Consider the following 8,651-nt stretch of genomic DNA (forward strand, 5'->3'; position numbering starts at 1 on the left):
ACCCAGCAGCTCCTCTGATCAACAGAACAAGCTGAAGTAATCTGGAGAATGAGGGCATGGATCCCTCTACCTCTCACATGCTAAGCTAGCACTCTACCATTGGAGCTAAGTCCCCTTTTGAGCTTCCATTTGAGTTTTCTGTTCCCATCTCTATGGTAACGGTCAGTTTTGACCCACATCTTCAATCAGCTGTAAAATTCACTAAAAACAATTTTCTATCATCCAAGTTGTTTCCATCTCTTGGTTTCCTTGTTAGGCTTCCTTATCCATGGAAATATTGATTTGAATATTTTGTTGTGGGCCTCTGGACCTTTTTTTAGTCAGTAAACCCTTGATTTCAATTAAAAAAATGATAAAATGAACCTTTGGGTTTGGCATAAAAGTCTTTTTTTCAGCAACAGAACTTTAATATAAACACTAAATGAAAAGCAGAACAGGCCAGAACACAAACTCTGCTCTGCCGTCCTTCCTGGTTACTGGGCATGGACTGCTGGAAGGGGCATTTTCCTCAGAAAGGGACAAGACGTTCATCCACTCTCACCTCTGGCCCTGGGTTGAATGTTGGTGCAAGGAGCTGCACCCATCTTTCCCAGACATCCCCAATGGGGGCAAGCTTGTCAGTTCTTGCTCCGGTGTCTCTGTCGTCAAATCTGAGGACTCTTGATGTTCGTTGAAAGTTCTGAAGTGGCCTTGTGGCCCGGAAAATATTTCTGCCTGTCGATGCGTCCCAGAGACGATCAGTGGCCTCACTGCAGGATCTGAACACTCCAGGAAGAAGAAGAACACCAATAGAAGCATCCAGGTGTCCCTCATCAATGTCTTTCCACTTGTCACCATGGACTTTTTTTCCTTTGAGGTTTGTCACAGCAATGCTGACTCTTTTTAGTGACAGTGGCATGAACAGAACCATCAACCATAAACAGCTCCAAACATTTCTTGATGTCACTGCCTCTCGTCACAGCAAACCTTGTGATTCCAGGGCTCATTTTGATGACATCAGCAGCAGCTGCCCTGCCATGTACATCAGGAGACACTGAGCTCCAGCCAATGTTCCCTCTAGTTTTTCATGTGTCTGGTTATCCTCACAAGCTCCCTGAGCTCACTGAGGACCACTGTGAGCACTGAAACTGGGAGACGGTTCCACAGGAGGGGAGCCTGATAGCTGAAGCCTCTGGCTCCATTCTACTTTTAGAACTCTAGGAACCACCAGTAACCCTGCATCCTGGGAGCGAAGGGTTCTAGCTGGATAATAGGGGACTAGGAGCTCTGTCAGGTAGGAAGGAGCCTGACTGTTGAGGACTTTGATGGTAGAAGGAGAATTTAGAATTCTATTCTGAATGTGACAGGGAGCCATGCAGAGAAGCCAGTACAGGAGAGACATGGTCTCTTCTACTAGTTCTAGTCAGGCAGCAGCGTTCTGGACCAGCTGGAGAGTTTTCAGGACCCACTTCTTCTTTTGGTCACAGGTTTGAAGATACCTGTGGAAGTGAAAGGAAAGGCTGCGAGAGACCTGCCACACCTCTCCAGTGACATGATGGCAGTGGTGGGATTTGAACCCACACCTCCTCAGAGACTGGAGCCTTAATCCAGCGCCTTAGACCGCTCGGCCACACTACCTCACTGAGCTGTTCTCTGAGTTGGTCTGCTAAAGGCATGTTGAAGAGGAAGTAACATAATGATATAAAACTTATTCTGAAGGGGGACCCCTTTCCTCCCACGGTCACAGGAAGTGACGACAGCGCTGCTAGAAGCAGGAAAGAAATGGTAAAAGGACTCAGTTTGTACAGAGCCTTTCTACCTCAGCAGCACTCAAGGAGCTGAACAATGTCCTCTCATTCACACACACTCACACACTGATGCTGAAGGCTGCCATGCAAGGAGCCAACCTACTCATCAGAAGTATTTAGGGGTTCAGTATCTTACTCAAGGACACTTTGACATGGTCACTGGAGAAAGTGAGGATCAAACCAGCCACCCTTTGGTTGCCAGATGGCCACGCTACTCCTGAGTCATGTGACCTGGATAAGATGGTGAACTACAGCTGATCGCCATGCTAGCAAACCTCTTTTGTTTGGTTTGGTTGTTGTTTAGTGACTGTGGATGAATACACAGGAGAAGTTGAGCATAAATTTGTGTTCCCTGTTCACTTGAATATCTGTAGGAGTGTGAGGTGGAAATACTACTTGGAGGAGAATGAGAGTTCAGTCTCAGCGCTATGACCTGTGCTGACACTAAAACATGTCAGCCACAGAACAAAGATGGCAGTCCTCTGGGAAAGCAGGTACACCACACATACATGAAGAAACCCTACAGGAAACAAATATGTTGCCAGAGACTTTTACTCTGTTTTTGTTGTTTACCCAAGTACAGGATTGGAGGGAGACTGATGGTCGCTGTTTGGGTCATGTGACTGAAGTCATCCATTCATGTCAGTGATTTCACTTGGCAGGACTCTCATTACCAAATCGGCCGCTCTGCAGCACAATACACAATCATTAGCTCAGTGCTACGTGAGCCAAGAGCAGCAGGTGAGCAGACAAGCCGCGTTACCTGTCCGAAGCAAAACATCCGGCGCGGAAATGACGTCACCCGTCAGGAGCAGCGAGAGAGAGAGAGAGAGAGAGATGGGGCAGGGAGGGAATCGCCCCTCTTATGAGTGAGGGCGCCTCCGGTGGTTGGCTGTGCAATTGCCAATTAGGCATGACAGCTCACAGCTGTCTGTGCTGCCACACACCGATTCAGGCCTGGACTCCTGTGTCGCTGCCAAACTCCGCCTGACTCCGTAGAGCTGGTCAGCCTCCACTCAGTCCTCTTCATTTGGTTGGAGGTCACCATCGTTCATCCTACACACCTTTCCACCTGCCTCTTTGACGTCTACTTGAAGCTCAGATAAATCCAGGCTAATTCATACCTGCTACTCAATATGGGCCTTAATTACTCTGCTGGAATTATCACTCTGTCTTAAGGGTTTTCTTAATTGTATTAAATCCTCTTTAATTTCCAAGAAGTCTTCCAACTCATTCATTCATGCAAGCCACTGATCCACAAGACCTCATTGATGAGCTTCAACCTGAGACTGAGTGTTTCTCGTTGGACGAGACACCCATTCAATGAGACTCATTGTCAGTCCATTGAAATCTACTGGTGTTCCTGGTGAGTTGATTTAACAACATGAGCTGACAGAATCTACGTTCAGGTAGGAACCACCACATCCAGGGGTCTGGACCTTTGAGCAGACAGAGCCATCAAAGTAGCAGACTAAGCTAGCAGACATTAGCATTGAGAAGAAACTGATACCTGAGCCTACTTTTGGGTCTGGTCAGGTGATGACACAATAATATGACATCATTGTCAGACTGACGCCTGCTCAACACTGACCAAACACTATGGCATTGTGGGAAATTTCTGCTTGGCTCGCGTCCATCAATACATATGAAGAAATTTCTCCAGAATCAGGATTGACAGTGGATACAATTGATTCCACACTGGTTTTTCATTCTGAGTCGGGTGCAGGTGTGGAACTTCAGACACAGTCTGTGTTTGTGTTGTTCATTCAGTGATTTTTCTTACAATTCCCAATCACAGCTGCAGAAAGTGAGAGGACAAGCAGGGATGTTCAAGATGAACGCCCAACGTGGGGCTTGAACCCACGACCCTGAGATTAAGAGTCTCATGCTCTACCGACTGAGCTAGTCAGGCTACATCAGAGTAGCTTCAATAGCCTGAAGTGATCAGAGTGAGAGACGCTACAAGCTCTCCATCAGACTCACAGTCACATGAGCCATCACATGATTGATGAATGACCACAAACACCTTCATCTTTGACAAAGAAGTCAAATAAAAGGTGAACCACAGATGAGACACCAGTGGTAAAAACACTAAAGTGCTGTCAAGGAGAAACAGGATACGAGCAAACACACACACAAGTTACAGAGAGAGAACTCTCCCAGAGGGAACCACTCAAAGGAGAACCTAGAGATCATCAGGCTGGATGACCTCATCAACATGAGACAGGTGGATAGGAAACAAGCTCAGAGATGTCAGGAACATGAGATCCAAGTGGTGAGAGAGCAAGAACTGGTGAGGTTCCAGAACCAGGAGTGAGGTGGAGCCTGCATCACCTACTGGGAGCTTTTAGTCTAAGGTTCAACTTGGACTTGAATGATTTCTGGAGAGACAACGTGCAGGGAGGGAATTTGGAGATGAAGAACAAGTTCCTCTCAGGCTTTCATGGAGTTTCCAGGAGTCAAACAGACCCTCCTCTGATTGGTTGTCAGATGTGTTCTCATTGCACCACAGCCTCCAGGTTGAGGGTTCTGGTCCGAGTCAGACACATTGACTCTGATGCTGCTGAGCCTGAAGGGAGGATGAAGAAAGGAGTGTCTGAGAGAGCTTCACCAGACAAACTGTCCAGTTGAACAACAAACACTAGTCAGTAGGAATGTTGCTGCTGGGACCCTGATTCAAACCAGGGTTGCTGCAGCCACAACACAGAGGACTGACCACTAGAGGATCAGGGCCTCCTGGAGGCTGAGGTTGGAGCTGCTCTGTCTTTGTCTCACTGAGAGATCAGAGACAATTGGAGTCCACAAAGAAATCATTGAGAAATCAAGGAGAGATCAAAGAAAGAATTCTAAGATTAAAAACAGAACTCTGAGATCAAAGGTTGAAGTTCCCCAAGGTTCAGTTTTAGCTCAGACCCTCTTTAATATCTCTGTACTGCCACTTGTCGTCAGGAGACTCAGTATAAACCTCCACAGTCCTGCTGATGTCACTCAGCTGGACATGTCTGTGTCTCCTGGTGACTCAGGACCAGTTGATGTCCATTAACCTGTCATGGAGGCAGAGAACAAAACTGAGGTCTTAATTAAAGCTGGAGGCAGTGTTGTTAGGGCCTGAGCCTCCTTCTGTCCACTGCAGAAAAGTAGCAGGAGTCATCCTGAATCCAAGGATGTATTTTATGAGAGCGGTGGGACTTGTAGTTTAGGAGGTAGAAGCCTCAGTGTGACACCAAGTGAGAATCAGAGCTGAGCCTCTAAGAGCCCCTCCCCCGCTGCTCTCTGTCAGAGTGGAGAGGAGAGAGGATTTTTGGAGAGTTTGTTGTTTGAAAAAGGCTCATCAATCCCCAGATTGTGGTCAAAAGTTGAATGTAACACATTTTAGTAGGCATTTTTGTCAGGAATGTAGTGAAGTTATTTGTGAAGTGGAGAGAGTTACAGTGTAGACGAGAGAAGCGTCAGTTTGAGGCTATGTGTGTCTGAGGAGACAGCCTCCCATTGGTTTACATTGTAGGGTGAAAAGTGGGTCCTGGACTTTGTCATGACTCAAACAATTTGTAGTTGGTTTCTGTTGGTTTGGTTTGCTTGACTGGTTGTTGTTTGTTGACCTTGCAAATCCATATTTTGGGTTCTGGCTTGTTCTGCTTTTCATTTTGTGTTTGTATTAAAGTTCTGTTGCTGAAAAAATAAATCCAGGGTTTAGTGACTAAAAAAAGGTCCAGAGGCCCACAACTAAATCTTCAAACCAATATTTCCATGGATAAGGAAGCCTAACAAGGTCACCAAGAGATGGAAACAACTTGGAGGATAGAAAACTGTTTTAGTTTATTTGACAGCTGATTGAAGACGTGGGTCAAAACTGACCGTTACCATGGAGATGGGAACAGAAAGCTGACACAAGAGGAAGGTTCCAGCTCTGAAAAAGGAGTTTGATCAAAATCTTGAACTGCCAGTAGAAATATCCTTTTGTATGTTGACCTTTGTTGACAGAAGTCACTTTAGCTTGGCAGTGAAAAGAATGGCTGCTAGCTTGACAAAGAACTGCACAAACCAGGTTCAAGCTGGACTTTGGACCCTGGTATCTGCAACGACTCCATCAACTCCTAATCTAGCAGCTCTGCTGGGTCCAACTATTTTACAGAACATTTGACAGACCTGTGGAGCAGTGAGGACACACATGAGTGGACCTTTGCTATCTGGGTGTCCTCCAGTCACGTGACTGAAGTCATCCAGTCACATGACTGAAGTCATCCATTCATGTCAGTGATGTCACTTGGCAGGACTCTCATTGCCGTCTCATTCCTGAAAAGAATCCAGACTCCACCTGTGGCTCCATGATAACTGATGGACCTCTGGTTGGAGGCTGGACGATGATGTTTGGACTTGAAGGAAAACTCCTTGTCCAAATTCCATGGTGTTCAAGTTTAAAGTCCCACAATAAGAAGTAGCTGAATCTGACAGGTGGAGGTTTGGAACTACAAGATGGTGATGTTTTCTTGACTTGATGCTCTGACTGTCAGGGTGGATGACAGCTTCTTTCTGCTGCTGCATCTGAGTGGCTATGATTGGAGGTTTTACCTCCCAAGGTTGTTTGGTTCCAGGGGAAATTTTAAAATTCCAGTCCCCAACCTGGGCTGTTCTGAAACTCTTCTCCTGAATCACTCCTGAGCTGCAGCAAGAACAAATACCAGTGCCAACCAGATCAACTTCATGGCTGCTAACAGCCTCAGACACTTTATTTCCATCAATCTGGAGCCAAGAAGGCCCTCACCTGTGGTTCTCCTCCAGGAGGGTCCAGGTTCTGCCATTGGGGCTCCTGGTGCCACTGCCAGAGAGCCTCAGCTGCACACTGCAACATTTCAACAGGAGATTGACATTCCTTCAAATGTCCTGACATCTTATTCCAATGGTTCTGTTCCATATTTATATTTTAAAATGAATCACACAATGAAAGCTGCCTCAGCTGGTTTAAGAGAGAGAACAAGCTAAGAGATCTGAAACCAGTAAAATATGCTTTTCTGTGTGCAAACTAGTGAGGGGCATGGAAGGATATTTTACCACCAATACAGAACCCAGACTTTAGTCATGTGATGAGATGGCGACTCTGATTATGAAGTTAATGGACAAAATGTGACTTGAAAGAAAACACATTAAAAAATACTAACTAAACTAAATAAATGAATAAAGAAGCAGCACAAATAACGTTTTCTTCTGCACAAATTTACTGGTATTAGACTGCATTTTGTTAATGAGTAGATGAAAGAGTGTCACATATATATTATATACATGTGAGACATGAACGTGGCTTTGGACAAAAGCTCAATGAAACTGTAGGATTGTAGAATTATTTAAACGTTCCAAGTGGACTGTTTCAGGTTTCTAGAAGACACTTCAGCTCTCATCCAAGAGGCGCCTTCAGTTTTCTTCACTGATGGGAGGATTTATGGCTCTAAGGGGGCGGGACCTTCTCCAGAGGTGATTGACACATGTGAGCTCTGGGTGTCAGAGTTGTTTTGGTCAGGTTGTGAAAGGGAAGTTGACTCAACTGGTATCTGTGTCAGTTAAAAGCCTCACAGTTCAGAGTCTTTCCATAATCTAGGAGCAGAAACTAGAGACACTTGCGACGAGGATGGGATTCGAACCCACGCGTGCAGAGCACAATGGATTAGCAGTCCATCGCCTTAACCACTCGGCCACCTCGTCTGCTAACAGCAACCCTGACCTTTGAAACAGCTGAACTCTTTGGAGCCCATTTGTCGGAAATGGACCCAGCAGGAGCCACTGAACACAACTCTGACATCATCAGGCTTCTTCCCAGCAGCTTGGTGCTCCAGAAGGAAGAATCCAGACCATCGCTACATCATCAGAGTGAACACCAGCTGATGTTGACCAGTTTAACAAGCCTTTGACTGCTAAATGACATCCAAGCTCAGATTCTCTTGTCCTGGTAGAACAAGTCAGTGTTGAAGAAGATGAGAGCACCAGTCTCTTTCATCCAATGCTGGAACAGCGTTAGACTGAAGGTTAAAGGCAAGTTTTGAACTGAAGAAGCTTCTTGGACCTCTAAACTTCTTAACTCTCTTTCTCCAAGAACTGCGCCTGGACGACGGCCGTTTCCAGCGCTACTTCAGGCTGACGAGGTTCCTGTTCGATGACCTGTTTGTGAGGATCGGTGCCAGGATATCAAGGTCCAACACCAACTCCAGGCTCCAGGACCGTTGACATGACTTCCCTGACGCCAGGGGAATCTCAACGCTGACAGGCTCTCTGGACTCCTTGTCATGAGAATTTGTCACAAAAGTTGAATACTTTCAAATGCATGAATACGCGTCACTCACGTTGCCGGCGAGTACACACACCAGTTCAGCTCTCTACATGGACTTTACATGTGAACTTGTTGCACGAAAATTTGTGTCACGATTGATGTGAACACGCCTTCAGACTGTGAGGGCTGACATCACAGTGAAATGACAGAGATCACAGAGCCTTTGAGATCACAGGCTCAGTTACGTCCAGTTGACCAGATTTTACTTCGCTTCGATCTACGATGACCTGGATGAATGAGAACCTACACAGACATCTTGCCGAACACTATGGGAAGGACATCCTTAGTGTGGTGCGGGAATGCGAAAGGACTGCAAGGAAAATCGCAGACTACAGGAACCATCTACGTTCCAACCTCCGATGCCGCCAACACAACCTCATTCCCACTAGCCTACTACTAGGATCCACCGTGAGGGGCCACAGGGCCAGCAAGATTTTGGAACGGGCACAAAATCAGCTTCTCAACGAGAGAGTGAGACAGGTCCATTTCACCATCGAGGGACTAAAGACCAAGCTAGATCACCTTAATCAAGAGTTATCGCCATTTTT

At 46.2% G+C, this 8,651-nt stretch overlaps 3 non-coding genes across 3 annotated transcripts; all 3 read right to left on the bottom strand.

The window, feature by feature from the left end:
• Positions 1-1,535: 1,535 nt before the first annotated feature.
• trnal-aag (transfer RNA leucine (anticodon AAG)) lies at positions 1,536-1,617 on the bottom strand. Its single transcript has one exon. It is a non-coding gene; the product is annotated as a tRNA-Leu (tRNA).
• Positions 1,618-3,626: 2,009 nt separating this feature from the next.
• trnak-cuu (transfer RNA lysine (anticodon CUU)) lies at positions 3,627-3,699 on the bottom strand. The gene has a single exon. It is a non-coding gene; the product is annotated as a tRNA-Lys (tRNA).
• Positions 3,700-7,399: 3,700 nt separating this feature from the next.
• Positions 7,400-7,481, bottom strand: trnas-gcu (transfer RNA serine (anticodon GCU)). Its single transcript has one exon. It is a non-coding gene; the product is annotated as a tRNA-Ser (tRNA).
• Between the last annotated feature and the right edge of the window lie 1,170 nt (positions 7,482-8,651).

The sequence above is a fragment of the Aulostomus chinensis genome, chromosome 1, assembly GCF_037954235.1.
Source record: "Aulostomus chinensis isolate RoL2024-O1b breed Wild chromosome 1, RoL_Achi_v1.0, whole genome shotgun sequence".
Taxonomy (NCBI): domain Eukaryota; kingdom Metazoa; phylum Chordata; class Actinopteri; order Syngnathiformes; family Aulostomidae; genus Aulostomus; species Aulostomus chinensis.